The sequence below is a fragment of the Peromyscus californicus genome, unplaced genomic scaffold, assembly GCF_007827085.1.
Source record: "Peromyscus californicus insignis strain IS unplaced genomic scaffold, ASM782708v3 Scaffold_12__1_contigs__length_115047231, whole genome shotgun sequence".
NCBI lineage: Eukaryota > Metazoa > Chordata > Mammalia > Rodentia > Cricetidae > Peromyscus > Peromyscus californicus.
Window position 1 is genome coordinate 106693801 of NW_026294413.1, and position 21673 is coordinate 106715473.

A 21673-nucleotide genomic window follows, 5' to 3' on the forward strand; every position below is an offset into this window, starting at 1 on the left:
TTAATATAAGCCTCTGAGTGATTATTTGGAAGTGGCTGAGCGACAGAGTGGGACAGATAAAAGCCTTCATTTACAAAAGGGAGTTTGCAATATGCAAAAAGAGATAAGGAATTAGGAAAATAGTTTTCAAAGAGTTGTATGCTAAGAACGTCTATCCATAGTCCTGTAATATTGGGACTGTCTTGAAGATTATGTTTTGTTTGTAGAGGTAATAAATAAATTAGACATCCATATTTTAGTCTGCAAAATGCTAAGAAATATGACCAATATCATGATGGAGGGGTTATTGAAATTTACCTTCTTGTAAACACAAGAGAGAAAGTTGAATTTAGGGTGCTTGGAAGGGGATTATGGAGAAGAAAGTATCTTGGACTGTAGAAGAAAAGGCTGGCTAATGGAAGAAAGGGGATATAGTCTATTGTTTATTTGCTGGGATGTTCTTAACTGAGGCTGATAAGCTAAGAATATATCCACTAGCTATCAACCCACATTCACTCTTTTCCTATATGTAATGATTGAATTTGGGTAAGGAATATGGGTAGATCACATTTCTTAGTATGCCTATGGGTAGTGGGTGGTGGGTTTGTGGTACCAAACATGTGATGTGAACTATTTTGCATTGGAATGGAATCTTTTAAGAATATGGGGCCCTTCTACAGTGGTTTTTCTTTTGTGAGGTAGACTTAAGGGGGTGGAGAGTGTGGTGGTTTGGATAGGTATGGCCCCCATAGACTCATGTGTTTGAATGCTTGGCCTATGGAGAGTGGCACTATTAGGAGGTGTGGCTTTGTGGAGTAGATGTGGCCTTGTTGGAGGAAGTGTGTCACTGTGTGTGGGGGGTGGGCTTTGAGGGCTCATGTGCTCAAGCTATGCCCAGTGTGGAACACAGTTCACTTCCTGTTGCCTTCAGATCAAGATGTAGAGCTCTCAGCTCCTTCTCCAGCACCATGTCTGCCTGCGCACTGCCATGCTTCCTGCCATGATGATAATGAACTAAACCTCTGAAACTGTAAGCTAGCCCCAATTAAATATTTTCCTTTAAAAGAATTGCAGTGATCGTGGTCTTTTCATAGCAATAGAAACCCAAACTAAGACAGGGAGTTAGACTGTGGTAAGAGTTAAAGGATTCCATATCCATGGGTGGAAGAAGTCTATAACCTGAGTCACTACAGGGAAATGAGTCATAGTTAGTCTGCAACATCTACCTAGGAAGGTTTGGTGAACACAAAACAAGGTTCAATTTGGTCTGTATCACTCAACATTTTTGACTCCTTTGTCCCAGAAGTTTAGTCTAAATTAAGCAATGCATAAAATGTGTGTGAACTGGTGCCATCTTGCCCAGCTTTCACATCATGACCACTACCACAAGAAGTCCAGTGGCAACCTCCTTGGTCTGGCTCCTGTAATGAGCCATGGAGCAGGCTACTATGACAACAAACAGGCAGAATAGTGCAGTGAGATTTCAACAACAGACACATGGTTCTGCTACGGAAGAGTTGGGGGTCTGTTACAGAACCTTCCCTTAAAAGTTCATTGCCCAGTTGAAAAATGTGATATTCATAAATGCAAAGTTAGTAGGCCACAAACAGACTTCATCCAGGCACTGGAGGTCAGTGGATGACAAAGTTCAAGGGCAAAGTGGCGCTGTTGGCCCATGGGACTCCACAGACATCTCCAGGAAGGAATATAAAGGCTTATCGTATGATACTAAATATTAAGGGGATGGCAAGCACTGTTACCAAGTTTTCTGAGGTTCTGTGTCACAACATGACCCAGCTCTCCTCTCATTTCTGTCCCCAGAACACAGCCCAGGATGGACATGGGGACACACACTGAATTGTGTCTGAGCCTCTGGTGGGTGCTTTTATTTTCCAGCTGTTTCTTTTCACTCTTAACCCATATTCCTGGGAACAGCAGGATCCTGAAGTTCATTCACACTGTTCTTTAAAGTGCATCAATGACTCTCAAAGCTATAGCTGCATCCTCAGACTCTTCCTAGGTTGCCATTTGGCTGCAGGATGTCACCCGATGGGTCTCACAGGTCCTGGAGTGTCACCACATGCTGATTCTCTAGACCTGTACTGACTTTGTAAAGAACAATAACAGGAAGAGAAATAGATAGATAGATAGATAGATAGATAGATAGATAGATAGAGCTCCTCCTGCTCTGTAATCAGAAAAGTCTTGAAGAAGAGAAGTCTTGGACAGTCCTAATTTGGAGGCCTCTATGCCCATGACTGACAGATTCACTAGAAGGGGAGAGAGAAGCAGTTCTCCTAAGGATAATGGAACAGATAAATCAAAAGTCCCTCTAGGTTAGACGCTGAGTAAATATTTGCTAAATTAAAATGTGAGAGAATATTTTCAACATCCCCCCTCCCATAGGAACTTTGCAAGGATAACTTTGGGGCCCACCTTTCAGTGTGGACTTAATTTTGTCAAACCAGCTGGCTCATCCTTGAGAATGTCTTGATCTACAAACTGCTCTGCTAAGCGTTTGTCTGTCCTCAGCAGATTTATAACCTTCTGTGAAGCAGCCCTCATAATGGAAACGCTGACAGCCCAAGTTTGGCTGACAGGAAGGGCACAGCTGTGATAAAGCTTGAAGATGAACGGAAGGCACACTTCAGTCTTGTGGGCTTGCCATGCATGCAGGTCACAGAGAGCCACATCCTTAATTGGCTCAGGGCTCTAAGGAAGGCCCTCTGACACCTGGGCCTCAAATTGGCTTGGATTTACTCGTCTGAGCACTTGTCATAGGGCAATGAAAAACTTAAGCCCAGCGGACTTAGAGGTAGATCCTTATTTTCGTTTTTGGCTTTCCCACCTACATCAGGGGCAGACAAGCAAAGGCCTGCAAGAGAAGTGCAGCCTACCATGGGTCATGGTAGAAAAGGGCTTGAGGAAAGTGTTTACACCGTACAGAAGAGCTAATGCACAGGAAATAAAGCACAAAGCTTAAGATGTTTAGTGACTGCCCTTGACTGGTAAAGTCTGAGGTTTAAATAAGTGAATTTCTCGTGATCATTTGGTTCACGATCTCACACATTCCTGTGTGTGTGTGTCCATGTACCTCTCTGTTTATGCTTGGAATATGTACAGATTTTTTTTTATGTTTTGTTTTTTGAGACAGGGTTTCTCTGTGTAGCTTTGCACCTTTCCTGGAACTCACTTTGGAGACTAGGCTGGCCTCAAACTCACAGAGATCCGCCTGGCTCTGCCTCTTGAGTGCTGGGATTAAAGGCGTGCGCCACCACCGCCCAGCGAGATTTTTTTTAAAGTAAAGTACACCAATGAAATTGTTATAGTCCTTGAGATACTTGGAAACATCTAGGATCCCACATCGAGATGGTGATTTATCTTTCCAGTGAGTGTTGGACAGATTTCAGCAAAGTTAAGAGGACCAAAAGAGTAACTTTTTGTCATTACCTTTTAGGAAACATAAGGCCAGGCACAATACTGGATGAATCCCAAGTAGATGAATTGGGATCATTCAGTGTGCTGCCTTGCCAAAAGAAGTAGGTCATGGCCCCTCCTCACAGTGTTATCTGTCCTTGTGCATTCCACACTAGAGTGCATGGACACAGGCACCCACAGGTGTTTATTCAGCTTCTGCTGTATGACAGATACTCGTGCTCATTTTCACTTCAGGGGGTGGCACTTAATTGTATCCACAGCTGAAGGAGGTGGGTGTTTCTCTCTTCATTGTTCAGTTGAAGGGCAAAGCTCAGGCACTTTTTGACAAGGCTACCATGAAAGCAAATCATAGTGATAGAATTCAAGATTCTTGAGCATGTCCTGAACTCTTAAAATCTGGGCTTAATTGTATACTGGGACATCCAAATTGAGGGTGTGTGAAACACACTCTACCTCACTATATGAGAGACAGGATCATGTACACAGTGGTTCTTAAGGGATAGAGCTCCTGGACCATGTGAGGTCAAAAGGATTTTCATAATACCAGCGTGTTTGACTGCCTCCATTCATTACCTTCATGTATGAAAGGATGTGTGATGGTGCCACTCTTCTGAGGATGAATGGCGGTGGACTATTTGATTACCTTTCTTCCTTTTTTTTTTCCTGGAGACAGGTTTTTCTCTGTGTAACAGCCCTAGCTGTCCTGGAACTTGCTCTGTAGACCAGGCTGTCCTTGAACTCACAAAGATCCAGCTGCCTCTGCCTCTTGAGTACTGGGATTAAAGGCATGCACCACCACCTCCCTGGCCCTTTCTTCCTATTTCAATGTGGATATTATAAACACTGACAATTATAACCGAAGTAAACAAGAACACTTCAGTGTTTTAAGAGAATGGACAGGTTCTTACAAGTTTGGGGACTTGGAGTCTTGTTTAGACAACGGCCCTCTCTCACCCTCTGCAGTCCAGACACGTGCGATGAACCGATGACACCTTCCGCACATTACCTTGGCAGGTTGTTTAGCCATCCTATCCCTGCCTTCTCATCTCAGATGTTAAAATGGCTCTAGAACCTGTTTTATAGAGTTGTCTAAACTCATTGATAGTTGATATTAACAAGACTCTGTTAAATCAAATACGGCTTCAGAACATGCAGCACTGAGCATGTTTAACTTGTTAAGTAAACCCTTCACCTCCCCACACCTTGAACAAAAACAAATTAGCTCTGTATGTTGTTCCCAATTAAGGAATAAAGCTACCTTAATCTTATTAGAATAAACTACGTTATGAAACAACGTGTGGAGAATATTAATCATGAGTACATAACTTATCGCAAAACACGTCCATATGTGAAATCATTCCACGTTTGGAAATTGATGCTGGCCAGCCTCGGCATCCTGTTTGTTTTCCTCCCCAAACGTTCCCCAAGGAGAAGCACTATTCAGACTTATAATACAGTGGACTAATTTGGCCTGATTTGAATTTTATTATATATATACGTATTTATATTGAAATTATAAGTATGTAGTCTTTGGTAGGCTAGCTTCTTCTACTCATTCTGACTTAACTGCATTTCTATATGAGTTTATAGGTTGCCCTTCATCATGGCTGATAACAATTATTGTATGAGCAGCATATACTCATCTGTTTTCCTTGGGTATTTTTCAGATTTGGCCTATTATCAATAGTTCACTTTTTAGATCCTGAGTCGGCCTGGAACTTGCTATGTAAACCAGAATGCCCTCAAAATCACAGAGATACACCTGCCTCTATGTTGCAATTGACAGCTTGTACCACCACACTAAGCTAGTCTATAAATATTCTTATTCATGTATAGATAAAGCATTCTCTTAGGGCCATCCTCAGAAATGGGCTTCTTTAGTAAAAGGGATTAAGTGATGTTGTCATGGATGCAGATTGCTGGGTCATCATGGATATGATCAGCTTTTCGGTTTGCAAGGTGGTTGTACAAATTTGCATTTCTGCCTGCGCTGTCAGAGAGTGCTGCTGACCCCTTGGGCCTGCAGGTTTCATCTTCAGCATTCTTGTTGATATCTTACCGAGTTTCAATTTTCATTTCCTGGATGACCAAAACAATTGAATCTCCATTTATATATTATTTGAGTATGCTTTTAAAAGATGTATTTATTCTTATTTTATGTGCATGAGTATTTTCCCTGCATGTATATATGTACACCATGTGCATGCCTGGTGCCTATGGAGGCCAGAAGTGGGAGTTGAATTTCCTAGAACTGGTTGTGAGTGGCCATCTGGATGCTGGAAACTGAACTCAGGTCACCTTTGAGAGCAGCAAGTGCTCTTAATTGCTAAGTTATTCCTCAGCTCTTACTTGGGAATTTTATTTTTTCTGTGAAGTGCCTGTTTAGAATTTTTCCCTTTTTTTTTCTTGTGATATTTTTCTTATCAATTTGAGGGAGTTATTTATATAGCCCACATTCAAGTCCTTTGATAGCTTTAGTGCATACTTAAGGTCCTTCAGAGAGTACTTCTAGCATTCTACAGCCTCAATTATTTAAAAGTTCAGTTGAAAAAGCTGCTTGATGAGCACAGCGACTACTGTCCAATCTGTCTGCACAAGCTTTGATGTTACCGACATTCGAGTGCAAGAGCTGACAGGAGCAGACAACGGTTTAGAATTTTATCTGGGTTAGAATTTTAGCTGTTTTGTTTTCACACCATTAAGCGAACACTCTAGAATGTGGAGAAACAAGAGACAATGCTGTCTTAGAGCTCATTCATAAGCTGTGCGCCAGAGCACTTTACAAATGAGGAGCAATCCCCTCTGAGATGGTGGACTTGGAATGAGCAGACACTACACTGATTTACAGATGTGAGCCCCATGTCCACCTGAGTAAGGGCTGGATTTGGAAGATGTGCTCACACAGACTTGCTTCTTGCCCTTACTGCCCTATGGAAGGCAGTGGTTTAGTTTGTCCACATACCTGTCCTGACTGCTAGCCAGGCATTCACACAAAATAAACTGATCAGTGACTGCTCTTTCCCAAACTTCTCATCACTGCTGCTAAACTAGGGCTTCACCTTAAAGTCTCTTGGGAAATTCTAAGCAATCAGAATGATGGCCATGGTCATCAGTGTGTTTTGTATGCCTCCCCAGCTGACTCTTGTTGCAGCTGAAGCTGAGAACCAGGGCTCTGCAGCAGCCCATTGACACCTTAGTAAAAAGAATCCAGACCTAAGTTCAAGGCCTATTCATCACCTCCTGGGCAATTTGGGAGGCATGGCTGTGTGATGTGAAACTCTTCCCATGAGGGTGGCTCCCAACTTGCCCACCTTTTCAAAGACAACTAAAGGTTTCATGGTGCCTGGCACTCTGTGGTGTCTTCCTCCTCTCTCCAAGCTCTGCCCTTTAAAATGTCTTTTTTCTTTTCCTTTCTCCACTGACACTTCCTGTCCCAGGACAGAGCCTTTCTTGACACCACCTCTGCTGAGGTTTTAACCAACTCATGATTTCCAGTTCTGTTGCTAAGAGGGAGACAGGATTTTGGATACTGGGGTAGATAGACGAGGGAGGAGAGGGCTGAACCTGAATGATCAGGCCTGTAACATGACCCCTTCTTTTAATTTTTTTCAATACAGTGTATTTTGATTATATTCTTCCCCTCCCTCAACTCCTTCCAGGTCCCCCAACCTCTCTGCTCTGCCAATCTCATGTTCCTTCTGGGACTTTGTCTGGCTTGAACCTGTGCGGATCCTGTGCATGCTGTCACAGCCCCTGTGAGTGGCTTGAACCTGTGCGGGTCCTGTGCATGCTGTTACAGCCTCTGTGAGTGGCTTGAACCTGTGCGGGTCCTGTGCATGCTGTCACAGCCTCTGTGAGTGGCTTGAACCTGTGCGGGTCCTGTGCATGCTGTCACAGCCTCTGTGAGTGGCTTGAACCTGTGCGGGTCCTGTGAGTGCTGTCACAGCCTCTGTGAGTGGCTTGAACCTGTGCGGGTCCTGTGTGTGCTGTCACAGCCTCTGTGGGTTCATGTGTGCATCAGCTCTGCCTTGTCTGGAAGACACTTTCCTTGACATCATCCACCATCTCCAGCTTTTGCAATCTTTCTGCCTGTTTTTCTACAAAGGTCCTCAAACCCTGAGGGGAAGAGTATGGTAAAGACTTCCCATTTAGGGCTGAGTACTGCACAGTCTCTCATTCTCTTCACACTGCTATAACCTCTTCTTACTATGGCACAGAAAGGCCTTTCTCAATGTCAAGGTCAATGTGCTGCCAATCTGCCTTCTTTTGTACCTTTTGATGGAAGGTGTTCCAGTGTTCTCCATCTGGATGAAGGCTCCTTCTGCTCTTCAAGCTTTGGTAAATATGTGGTCCCAGGTTTGGTTTGCTGTGTGGTGGAAGAGAAAATTGTTGGTAGGAAAATTCTTAGAACAAGGAAAAGAAGAAGAAAAAGAAAGACATATATCTCTTTTCTGTATTATGCCAGCAATAAAGATTCTTGACTCTGAAAATACCCCATGTTGATTTCTATGATGGGTTTTTGATGAAGCAGTTTGGCAATTTGTATCCTTAGCCTTGAAAAGGGCCATGTAATTACTCTTTTTAGTCTATATAGAGAAATAACTGAAAATGCAGAACTACAGGTTTTCAGCATGGCTCTACCTACAAATATAGAAAATTGGTAGAAGCCTGAGAGTGCAGCCTTGGGAGTATTCTAAAGCAATCATGGGACATCTACCTGAAGAAATACTATTATTTTAAAAGTAATGTTTATGAGTTCTGGCTTAATTTTATTTTCTTATTTATTTACTTTATGTGTGTGAATGTGATCATGGTGTGTCTATTGAGGTCAAAGTACAAGTTTCTGGAGCCAGTTCTCTACATAGATTCTGGGAATCAAATTTAGATTGTCAGGCATGACCACTGACTGAGTTATTTCTGGCTCAAAGACTCTGGCTAAGAACAGTGTGCAGGGCCAGGCGTTGGTGGCACACGTCTTTAATCCCAGCACTTGGGAGGCAGAGCCAGGCGGATCTCTGTGAGTTCAAGGCCAGCCTGGGCTACAGAGTGAGTTTCAGGAAAGGTGCAAAGCTATACAGAGAAACCCTGTCTCAAAAAACCAAAACAACAACAACAACAACAACAACAACAACAACAAAAAGAACAGTGTGCAGCTTTCAGCCCTCAAAATCTCCTTGCCCAATCACATACCCAGAGTGAACACTCTTGAATGTCGAAATCAACAAATAATTTGATGCCAGAATTTCTTCTTTTTAAAAAGAGATTTGTCACCAGGGCCAGCTCTACTGTGCCACCCAGGCAAGGTTCAGGGCCACTCTCCCAAGTGCGGCAGCTGCTAAGGAGCATGGCCAGCTCTCCCACTTTCATGTCCCCAAGGCCAGCTTTTCCATCTGCCAGAGGTGATGAGGGATGGGGTGGGGCATCTCTCCCTTGCCCACGCCACTGCATGACAAATAAGGGGCACAGCCAGCTCTCCCACTCCCATGCCCTTGGGGGACAGCTCACCTTTGGGCCCTGCCAACAGGGTCAGCTCTACTGTGCTGCCCAGGCAAGGTACAGGGCCTGCTCTCCCAAGTGCAGCAGCCAGTGACCCTGTTGTTGTTGGTGGGGTGGGGGGCGCAGGTGAGCTGGCCCTGAGGGCATAAGAGTGCGAGAGCTGCTCCCACCCCCACCCCCATCTGCCATGTGGTGGCATGGGTGAGGGAATGATGCCCTCCCCCCTTGCCCTTCACTACCTGTGGAAGGCGAGAGAGCTGACCTTGGGGGCATGAGAGTAAGAGAGCTGGCCCTGCCCCTTGCTGCTGCAGGTGGCATTGGGTGAGCTAGTCAGGGCAGTGCTGGAAAACTCACCCTGGTGGAGAGGATGAGGGAGAGCTGGTGGGCTGACTAACCCAGCTACTACCTGGGTCCAGAACTAGGGCTATGAGTTGGCTCATCCCAATATCCCTCCCATGTATGAACTCCTGAAGCACGTGAAGGGTCCGGACCTGCAGATCCAAAGCTGCAGGATCTCCATGACATAGGACAACAACAGGATATCCAAGAGGAGTTCCAGTGAGGGCTCAGTATTGATAGTGCGGCAGAAGCCAGAGGCCTCGAATCAGACCAATGACTCATTATAATGAACACTTACAAGTAAAGATGTATGGACTAAAGGGTGTACTGTGTGACTCGCTGTGTCACCCCAGAGCTTCCATGACAGGATTTTTTTCTTTTAAAGTTTATTTTATTTTATTTTCGGGGGAAGGTTGCAGGGGCAGAGGGTGGATATGAAGGGATAGGGAGATGAACAGGATTAGGATGCATGATGAGAAATCCACAAAGAATCAATAAAAAGTTAATACAAAGATTTGTTTTTATTTTTATTTAGGTATGTGTGTGTGTGTGTGTGTGTGTGTTCTATGTGTGTATGGATACATGAGGGGGTGAGAAAAGGGTATTGGATTCCCTGGAGCTGGAATCACAGGCAGTGTTGGGGATATACACTTGCGTCCTCTGGAGAAGCAGCAAGTGCTATCTTATTTTTTCGAAAAATAAGTATTTTGCTTAATTCTTTGGGAATTGCATAAAATGCATTTTGATTATCGTCCTCTCAACTCCTCCCAGATCTACCTCCATCTCCCTACTCCCTTTATTTTGTATCCTCTTTAAAAAATTTTTAATAATCCACCCACTCTAATTTGTGCTGTCTATTTGTTTATTTGAACTTCTGGGTCTTGGGGCCATCCATTGGCACATGGTCAACCTTCTGGGGCTTAAGGAAAACTGATGCTCTGTCTCTGGAAAACCATCAACTGTCCAGTGCACCTGCAGAAGGCTACTGGCTTTTGTTGAGAACCAGCACAGCCGGAGATGTGACAGAGAGCATTTCCTCAGCAGAGCAAAGCCAACTGTTCCAGGGCCTTGGCCACGTGAACTTGCAAGTAGGCTGCAATTTGACTATGACTTCAGGAGACCATGACCATGACTTCAGGAGAGCTGGCTGAGGGTGAGGAAGGTAAGGGTGATAAACCCAGAGCCAGCGCTGAGCTTAGGGGAAAATGCCATGTAACAGAAAATAGATTCAAAAGGTCCCTGGGCAGACCATATTTCTCCAAAGGTGTGGGCTAAGGATAAAGAAAAGGAAGATGTGAATGGTCTCAACAAAATTACAAGAGGCACAGTATACATTGCACTGTGGCATAGTAGACAAAAATTATGAAGGGGGAAATCTGTTGGAAATCCGAGGGTGAAAGAAAAAGGAGATGAATAATGCTGAAAAGGACTCCCAGTACATTAAACTAGATAGGAGAACTAAGTTTGACATTGGTGAGAAAAAATGATGATTAAGCACTGTAGAAAATCAAATCAATGAAAACACATTCTCCCAGAGTGTAGGGGGGAAAAGAGATAAATTGATAAAAATGATGAGAAGGAAGATACTATAGACAGAAAACATAGTAAGGATTAAGCAAATGGATAATAATTTGTGTTCACAAGAGGAATGCAGGGACAAAGGAATGAATATAAATGTAATAAATGAGCTAATAAGCCAGTAGGCATACCGAGAGATTCCATGATGAGTCCAGAAAACTAAGTGAAAGAGATCCACGTTCAAATGTACCCAGGCAAATATTATTTTGCTAAATGAAGGAGAAAAAGAATTTGATGCAGGCATTAAGCCTGGGCGCAAAGACGAGGTAGTCAGGACTGGACCTACAATATCACTATGCAGAGATGAAGCTGGGAACTTATGAACATGGATGAGTTGTAGATGAATGCTGTGTGGCTGGAATTCACCAAACAAGAGGTCTAGCAAACCTTACTGCATATCCCTGCTAGGTTTTGAAAAGGCGTGATTGCCATGAAGGATGACTGCATTTATTTCAGTTGAAACCACAGGGGCCTTACTTTGCCTGGAAGGTCACCATAGTGAGAAAGGACTATGAAAATGTTAAACAAGATATGATGAAGATGTGGAACCTGAAGATGTCATTCATAAGCATCGTAACCCTAAAGGAATGCTTCAGGCAGTGGCTGAGGACAGTATAGAAGTTGGAGGCTGTGGCGAAGCTGGCTTAGGAGGATCACTCCAATGAAGCTGCCATAACAGGGCTGCACTCCAATGACGTCATGGTAACAGGCCTGCCACAGAACGATGAGAAAGAGACTGAGCTATCTGACTTCCTGACCACCCAGTGATGTGTTTAAAGTGTGTGTGTGTGTGTGTGTGTGTGTGTGTGTTTGGTTTTTTGAGACAGGGTTTCTCTGTGTAGTTTTAGTGCCTGTCCTGGATCTCGCTCTGTAGACCAGGCTGGCCTTGAACTCACAGAGGTCTGCCTGGCTGGGATTAAAGGCGGGCGCCACGGCTTCTCTACATGTTTTAAGACACTAATTTTTATATAATATTTCATTAATTATTTGACAATTTCGTACATGCTTAAAATGTATTTTGATCAGATTCACCACCTCCGCTGCTGTCTCTAACTCCTCCTAAATCTACCCCAACCTCCAATCTATCCAAATCTATCCCCTCCAGAATTCATATTCTCTTAGAATTTTTTAAAAATCACCCACCCAGTCTAATTGGTGCTACCCATATTCTCAGGTATGTGGGGGCATCTACTGATGTGGTTGACCTACCAGGGATGATATACCCTTAAAGAAAGTTGACTCCTCCAGCCCCCAACAGCTGTCAACAATCAAAGGGCAGCTGAGGGCAGAGGCTGGACTGTAGATGGCTTAATCTTGTGTAGGTCTTGTGTAGCAGCTGAGAGTTTTGCATGATTTTCTGTCCAGAAGACACTATCTCAGCCCTGTTCTCCCGACTTCTGGCTTTTGCAGTCTTTCTGCTCTCTCTTCCATGATGGGGGAACTGTTTTTAAAAAATGACACAAATTTATAAAAAAAATTGTTAAATCTCAAAAAGAAAGATACATAACACAAAAAATAAAAATGTAATAACTTCAACATTTCATGTAGTTATTAGTACATTTAGTCACAAATTAATAAATAATGATATAACAAAAATAATCTAGATTAGAATTCATTGCTAGCCTGTGGTAATACAGATTGAATGGCAGTTGAGGGGCAAAGTGTTCACCTAATACTTTAAAAACAAAGTTAAGAGGGTGCACTCAGGGTCAGCAAGATGGCTCATCAGGTCCAAGCATCTGCCACTAAGCCTGACATAAGTTCTGCCCCTGGAAGCCACATGGTAGGAGAGCCATCCTTAGCAAGTCATCTTCTGATCTCCCCATGTGCACACCCCTCCATATATACACAATAAGTAAGTAAATAAGCAAGTTTAAAAAATACTCCTATTTGCACTTGGGAAGAAGAGTCAGGAGGATCAGGAGTTTGTGACAATTCTCAGTTATAGAGTGAGTTTGAGGTTGGCCTGAGCAACACAATAAAACCAAAGTGAGGCAAGGTATTCTTCACTCTTGTTTCTGAGATGTTGAATAAAGCATGTCTAAGGATGATTTGTTTTAAATGAGGTAACCATTACCAACATTAAAAGTTGGGTATGTAAGCAGGTTGCACTGGCACATGGATGTCACCTTAACAAATAAGAGCCTGAAGCAGGAGGAGCTCAAAGAGTTTGGGGCTAGCCTAGGCTATGTAAGTTCACGCCCCCAAACAAACAAGCAAACAAAAAATTCTGTATATAGTATAGAAAGGCAAAGAGAACACAATGAAAGAGAATGAAAGAAATAATACAGCTTCACAAAGCAAACAAGCCCACTGACAAACAAAATATGCTCACTGAACCAGCGAACAAAGCACACGGAAGTCCATAAGACGGCTGGAAGCAGCCGCTTATTGACTTGAGTTTCTGCACACCATCACCACCCTGCACTGTGTCGGTGTTCTGTTTGTCAAGTTGGGGTAACAAGATGTACTCATTATCTATTTCCAATTATCTTCTCCTTACTTCTAAACAGTCAGAGGACCAAAGGTGACTTTCCATATCCCTGCAAATGTGCTGCTGCCACCTGCTACAGGAACCACAGAGTCATCTCCAGTTTCTGGCATCTGGCAGTTGTCAGGCCCCTGTGATGAGCTGACCAGTCACAGTTGGAGATAAATTGCAGTTCTCCAAGCTGAGTTAAGATGAGGATTAAAGCATACATGAAATTGTCCTGAGGATTAAATGCAATATTAAATCTAAGATGCCCAATACAGAGAGCTCAGCTGCTATAATTAGATTACTATACTGGTAGCTTTAAATATGATTTAGTAAATTATATATCAATAAAGCTAGGATTATTTGTGTGTGTGTGTGCGTGAGTGCATGCGTGCGTGCGTGTGTGTGTGTGTGTGTGTGTGTGTGTGTGTGTGTGTGTGTTTGTGTGTGTGTGTGTGTGAATGCAATATGCATTTGGTGCAGAAGAGGGTGTCAGATCCCCTAAAGCTGGAGTTACAGGCATTTATGAACCACCTGATGTGGGTGTTGGGAAATGAATTCAGGTTCTCTGAAAAGGGAATATGTACTCTTAATTACTGATCCATCTCTCCAGATCCCAGACTAGGATTATTAATAAAATATCTGACTAGATCCCTGATAGTTTTTTGTAATGAGATAAACACAGTCAATGACATGCTGTGAAAACAATTAACATGGTGAAACTTCACAATGGAATATTTACATGCAGCTTCCCACAAGAATTTACCTTATGGGGTCTGGATGGATCAGTGGTTACAAGCATGCACTCCTCTTCCAGAGGTCCCAAATTTGGTTGCAAGTACTTATGTAAGAAGGCTCACAACTGCCAGTAACTCTACATCCAAGAGATTCAATAAGCCTCTTCTGGCCCTTTCAATGGCACATGTACACACACACACACACACACACACACACACACACACACACACACACACACAATCTTAAAGAATTTACTAAATGAAATTGAATTTTTATTCTTTATATTTTTCTGTGACATTTCCAAAAATTTCTATAATAAATACATACTGTTTTAAAGATCAATAAATATTCTATTTTAAAAGAGGTACTTCTAGAAAAATATTTATTGATAAAGGGAAACATTCTTAACAGAATATCAAGAAAAAACAAAACAAAATCTTATGTGCAACATTTTAAAGATGATTACAAATGAACTCAGGAAATTATTAACATTGTTAACATTGTTTATGGGTCAAAGGGTTTTTATTTTTTCATATTTTATATTCATTTCTTCAAACATTTCTCTATTTCTACCTCTTTTTATAGTATTTAGAAAATCTATAATTGGAGAAAGAAAGCTAAAAATTATGAGAATAAGAGGAATCTTTTGTGGAATAGCCAGCAGTTTGGGTCCCGGCAAGTGGAAGATCATACAGCTGAACCTTGGAGAGTGATGAATCAGTCGCTCATCAGAGAGAGGACACGAGGTCAAGAGTCATCCAGCACTGCTCTGGAAGTTGCGTCCTGAGCAAATGCACAAAGGGTTCAGATGGAGAGCACAGGCCTCCTGTCTACTACATGCCTCCTCTGCTACACTGCATGCCTCCTCACTGAGTGCAAAATCTGTGCAAAACCGAATGTGAATATCTGCTTTATGTGGGGCCCAGGAGTTCTCCAATTCTCATCCAGTGGAGATGCTTAATTGTAATCCAGCAGTTCCGCAGAGAAACAATTTATAGGTAACAGCCATGCATGGCCAACATCTGTTCTTCAATGGGGCCCCAGGCACCCTACACTTTTTAGGTTGAGGTTTGCTGTATCAACCTCACTTGTCACATGTCCTGGACATTTAACCCAGATGGATATCTGGACATCTGGAAACAGCAACCTTGGCAGATACAACCCAATCCCAGGCAAAGGAAACTGGTTGTCATGACACAATGAAGAGATTATGTGGCTTTGTATAGTGGCTCCTGAGAGCAAGTCCTCAGAAGTTCAGTGCCAAGTAGAGTTTTTCATGATCTCATTCAAATTTTATCATTGGAGACAATGAAAAAGGAAAGCTGCTGAAATTACTTATAAAGCAAAGTTTATCATTCACTCTTTTGCTGTTAAAATGCCCTGTCATTATAAAATGATCATGGTAAGTGTGTGTGTGTGTGTGTGTGTGTGTGTGTGTGTGTGTGTGTGTGTATAATGCTGTCATTTGGAAAAAATAAGAAAAAGCTGGTAGTCTTATCATGACTCACAACACTGCTTTTGCAAGTCTAAGATCCCTGATCTAGAGGTAGAAGAGTTTGGAGTGGAAGAACCAGAGTTCAACCATTTGCTGCCACTGGCATATGTGTGCTCACACAGGTATTTTTAATCTTTCATAAAGGAAGGTAGATTTTCTTCCAGCTACATTAAACGTTCTCATTCTCATAAAATATCTGAAAAAATGACCAGCACACGATCTCCTTCTAATGAACCTTCCACAGAGTCGGGGCACAATAAAAAGTTATGATGTGGACATTGATTAGGTGGGATAGTCCACAGCAAGTTTAACAACACATAGCCATGGAGAGGACTCCATTAGATAGAGATGGCTTGAGGAAAAGAATGTTTTTATTGTTTAAAATATAGTTCTCACCACCATAGTCTTTTAAAAATTAGATCTTAAGGTTTGTACTCTGGGCTTAGAGGGCAGATTTCAAATAAATTCTCACATTTTGAGAACTTCCAGTTCAATTCAATGGAACTGCTAAGTCGTGGCCATTGACTTTATGGTACTAATTTCTAGGACAAAAGAAAGGATATGAGTGTTCTAAGAGGGGCACAGAGCGGGAATTGCTGAAAACACCCACCATCTTGCCCTCCATTCCATCACTGCGGCTCACGATGTAGCATCCTCATCGCGGACAGTGGGTCTACTTTCCCTACTCACTGCTCTGTCTGGTTGGCACCTTCTTCAGAGGTTCACTGCTGTGTTGTTTCTAGCTCTGTACCATTTTCTCATCTTCTAGATCTTAGATATAACCCATGTCTTTGCAGTGGTTTGAATACGGTCTCCACAGGCTTATATATTTGAATGTTTAGTCACCAGGGGGTGGCAATATTTGAGAAAGATTAGGAGACATGGCCTTGCTGGAGTAGGTGTAGCCTTGTTGGAGGAAGTGTGTCTTGGGAGGTGGGCTTTGAGTTTCAAAAGCCCACTCCAGGCTCTCGCTCTCCCTGCCTGCACCTCAGGATTTGTCAAGGATGTATAAACATCTCCAATGTGTAGAGAACTAAGTGGAGAGGGTTGAACTGTGAGGTTTGTCCAACAAGGAAGTAGTAATACAGATACGACCTTCAAAAACCACAGTAAAGCCAGATAGTGGTGGCACACGCCTTTAATCCCAGCACTTGGGAGGCAGAGGCAGGCAGATCTCTGTTAGTTTGAGGCCAGCCTGGTCTACAAATGGAGTTCCAGGACATCTAGGACTGTTACACAGAGAAACCCTGTCTCAAAAAAAAATCACAGTAAAGAGCAAAGGTGAGTTTTTCCTTAAGTGGTTTCAAGCTGCACGTTAATCTAGTCAATGCATCTAAGCTGGGGCTCGCTGATATAAAGTAAGGAGTGCCGAGGTGGGGAAGAGCCAGCTTAATCAGCACTGGCTAGCAGGAGGCCAGGTCAGGCCATGAGTCATGCATCACTGACCAATGGAAGGCAGGTGCTTGGGAAGGTGTCTGAGGGCATTCATAGAAAATATATGCAAGAAATTTACTAAGCACTCACATTCTGCTGTGCCTTAAAGTATGTAAGAATAAAAGTAAGCTCTGTCTTTTGCATGGGCCAGTGTTCAGTGGTAGAGATGCTCCAAGAACTTCGACAGTTATCTATTAATTTGCACCTTATTTGTACCTGAAGTCTGGGCACCATGTTCTGGAGGTTTGGTTGAACTAATTCTTTCTTGGCGTTTTTTTTTTTTTTTTTTTTTTTTTTTTGGGTGGTGGTGGTTAATTATGGTTGTATTGTTTAATTTTTGAAGCCTAATAAATCATAACTTTTCTACTAACAGAGACTGAAGCAATATGACACTTAGCACTGTCTAGAGTCCAAAGCACGCTCTGTTGGAACTGGTGTATGAGCCCCAAAGTGTCAGTGTGCATCACTAGAATTTCAGTCTCTGCTAGGTGGTCCAGGGTGGAACACTGTGGGAATCACCCAAACAAAGGAGAAGGATCCTACTTTTCCACTCAAGGTGAGTGGCAGCATGTCCAGTCCTGGGGGCATGTGGACTCTGAGGTGTAGGCTGAGACAACCAGTTATTTGATGCTCAGATGGTTGGCACAGATAGGCCGAGGGCTCAGCATGGAACCAAGAGGAGAAACAGAAAGCCTTCCAAGAAGAAGCTGAAAACTGACCTACTTATTTTAATGGTGAGATCTGCTGCTGGTCCCCTGCAGGCCAAGCCCAGGCTCCCTGACATGAAATTGAAGCATTTACTGCCAAGGACTTAGAGACTGGGGATTTTTCAAAAGCCTTATTTCTTTTTTATTTTTTTCCCCAGTAAGGATGCTTTGCTCCATTGGGTAATATCTGTCCCTAGGCTGGAAATAGTCATGGTAATGAGGATTATTTGTGTTGAGTCAACAAGTCCAAAGGAGTGGACAGACAGCTTGGCCATCTGGCTTCTGTGCTCTGCTCCCCCCACAGGACCCACAGAACCTATGGGGACATATGGAAGGAGAGTGGGAGGATGAGGGGGCTGGAAGAACGGAGGCAGGTGCCGTTCTGCCCTTTCTTTTCATGAATTCCCTGCCAAAAGCACACACCCCTCTCTTTTAGTGGAAGAACTGCCTTTTGCAAACCATTTGCTCCATATTTTGGGAGGTCTGTTTCTTGGACTTGTAGGGCAAACTACAGTACAGGCCATATTAGCAGTGATTTGGGGTCAGCCAGCTCTTTATGGTGGTGTTAGACAGTGCTATAGACTGATGGTGGCACCTCTGAGTTCAACCTACCACAGGGGTAGCCCCCACTCATCCTCAAACTGCTTCCAGGCATTAGCAAATATCCTGAAGGGGCGACATCACTATGAACCAGGCTATAGGGCTGCAGCAGTTTACCCAGGGCAGAGACTGAACATGCTAGCTGGCTGAATTTGAAGCAGAGAAACAGACAGGAGTTTTCTGCAGACTTCATATCTATGCGTAGAAATGGTCATCATACAGCAGTGATCTAAAGTCAACGACTTAAGAAAGATAGTCTACAACTTAGTGTTATTGCTAAGGTGGCAATACAAATGCACATCCTTAATTGAAGGTGACATTCTTACATGCTGCTCCATGGACAGCCAGCTGGTGTCTCCTTGGCTCAGCCTTTCCCTTCCCAGAATTCTCCTTGTTTGCTTATCCCACCTATACTTCCCGCCTGGCTACTGGCCAATCAGCATTTTATTTATCAACCAATCAGAGCAACATAGATTCACAGCATACAGAACATCCCATAGCCCCATAGAATTTCATCTCTGATGCTTTCCTCAAAGAAAGTGAATTATTGTGTTGGTGTCTACTCTAAGGATGGTGCTGAGTGCTCCTCAAATCCTCCCTCAGGAATTCTCCTTGATCCTGAGAATTTTGCTTGATGCTGGCTCATGGCTTAGCCTCTGGGCAGGAACCACCCTCAGCTATAAGGAACTGCCCTGCCCTGCCCTGCCCTGGTTTCTTGCTTTTCAGGAACAGTCTATGCCAGTGATTAGGATTTCTAAGGGGAGGGCCTTTCATTCACCTGGACTAAGCAGAAGGATGAATACAGCTCTGGAACTTCTGGAGTGAAGGGTCAGCCAAATCCAGTGTGACAACTGTTTTCAAGTTTCAAGTCTCCTTGAGTTGAGTCCTTCATTCTTCAGACTTCTTGGGTATTGGCTATGAGACTTAGTCATGCCTTTGTGTATGTTACTGATTCCAGGGAGGCTTACTGTCTAAGTTAGGGTTTCTAAGACTGTCATTAAACACTATGACCACAAGCAATTTGGGGAAGAAAGGGTTTATTCATCTTACGATTCTCATGTCAGTCCATCACTGAAGGAAGTCAGGGCAGAAACCCAGGCAGGAACCTTGAGGCAGGAACTGAAGCAGAGGCCATGGAGGAATGCTGCTTACTTACTGACTTGCTCTGCCTGCTCTCTTGTACACTTTGGCTATACAGGCATAATCATTTCTGAACAATCTGCCTTGGGTCTGTACTGTGGAGACAAAACACATTTCTGTAATGTTTGAGCCACTGCCATTTTTTTATTAGTCAATGGAGACTAAGTAATGGGGCAAAAGTAACTGACTCCTACCTTTTAACAGCTTAAATCTTCCCTCCTTCCTTCTTCTTTCCTTCCTTCCTTCCCTCCTTCCTTCCTTCCTTCTTCCTTCCCTCTTTCCCTCCTTCTTTCCTTCCTTCTTCCTTCCTTCCTCCCTTCCCTCCTTCCCTCCCTCCCTTCCTTCTTTCCTTCCTCCCTCCCTCCCTCCTTCCTCCCTCCCTCCCTCCTTCCTCCCTCCCTCCCTCCCTCCCTCCCTCCCCCTCTTTCTTGCCTCCTCTCTCCATTGTTCTCCTTCCTCCTTTCCGTCACTTTCATCCTCTTCTCCTCCCTTCCTCCCATCCCCTCCACCTTGTCTTTCCCTGTTCTCACTGCTTTGTCTCTGGCCATTTGCAAGTTCTTCTGGGGACGCACCTAGTTTCTATTTAGTGTGTACAGTCCTGACTTGAATATCTCTTTGCTTGAAGACAGTTTTTATGAATTCTCAAATCTTTCTACCCACATATATGCTTATGTCTTTTCTGACCCCAGGTTTCCAGGTTGGATATGTGTTTTAGTCACTTTCAGCCTGTCTTTGAACAGGAGGAGTGTGGTGGTTTGAATCATATGGCCTCCAACTTCTGTATTAGTTACTTTTCTATCTCTGTGAAGAAACACAATGACCAAGGCAACTCATAAATAAGCATTTAATTTGGGGGTTTGCTTACAGTTTCAGAGGACATCATAGCAGGGAGCATAGCAACAGGCACAAAGACATGGTACTGGAGACGTAGCTGAGAGCTTACATCTGATCCAGACGCATGAGACAGAGAGAGGGGTGGTGGTGACTGGGAATGGTATGGGCTTTTGAAACTTCAAATCTTGCCTTCAGTAACATATGTGAGTCTGTGGTGGTCATTCAGACCACACAAGGAGTATGGAACCACGCCTTATCTCATCTTTGGTTTCTGATGCCCCAGCCTGAACAGTGAGTTGTGAAATTGATCCGTTTTGTTTGTAGCAGTGGTTAGTTCATTCTTGTGTCATTGTGGTTTTTATTTGGAGGCAGATTCATGGTTTAGGAGCCCCCGAGTGCTTGCAGTCTTGGCCCATTTTGAATCAGTGTAGCTGGTAGCACTTCTGCTCATGTCGCCTGGTGAGTTCCTGTGTGGACCTTTTCAGGATATACTTAGAAACACACATAGAAGCTGCATGCTTTCCATTTCCCAATGGGATGCTAGCAACTTTCCTCCCACTGGCAACAATGAGAGTCTACTAGCTTCATATTCTGGCCAAGAGTTGTTTTTGGTAGTCATTCTGGGAGTTGCTGTGGTAGATCATTGTGGTGTAAGTTTACATTCCCCAATGACTAGTTAATCATAGTACACACACACACACACACACACACACACACACACACACACACACACACACACACACACACACTGTCCTTGGTACCCATGAGGAATTGGTTTTGAGATCTTCTATGAATACCTTGGATTCTCAAGTCCTTTATAAACATAAGGCAATGTAACATCTGCATGTGACTGTTGTGGAATATTACTTTGACTATGTAAAGGTGTGCTACATTTGTTTATGCTGCATTGGTTTAATTATATACAGATATGTTGCATTTGTTTTACCTGATTGGTCTAATAAAAAGCTGAACAGCCAATAGCTAGACAGCAGAGGGATTGATAGGGCTGGTGGACAGAAAGAATAAGTAGGAGAGGAGAAGAGGAGAGAACTAGGGCGATAGAGAGGGAGATGCCTGGGGCCAGCCAGTAAGCCATGGAGTAGGGTATACAGAAAGAAAAAAAGGTAAAAAGCCCCAAGGCAAAATGTAGACGAAGAGAAACAGGTTAAGGTAAGTTATAAGAGCTAGTGGGACAAGCATAAGGTAAAGTCAAGCTTTCATAATTAATAAGTCTCTGTCATGATTTGGGAGCTGGTTGGCAGCCCAAAAGAAAGCCTGCTACATGTGACTTACCCACACAGTCTTGCAAAGCGCATATCATACCTGGATTACCTATCATGCCTAACACTATGTAAGCATCAAATACTATATGAATGTCTAACACTACTAAGTAGTTAATACTATGTGAGTACCCATTGC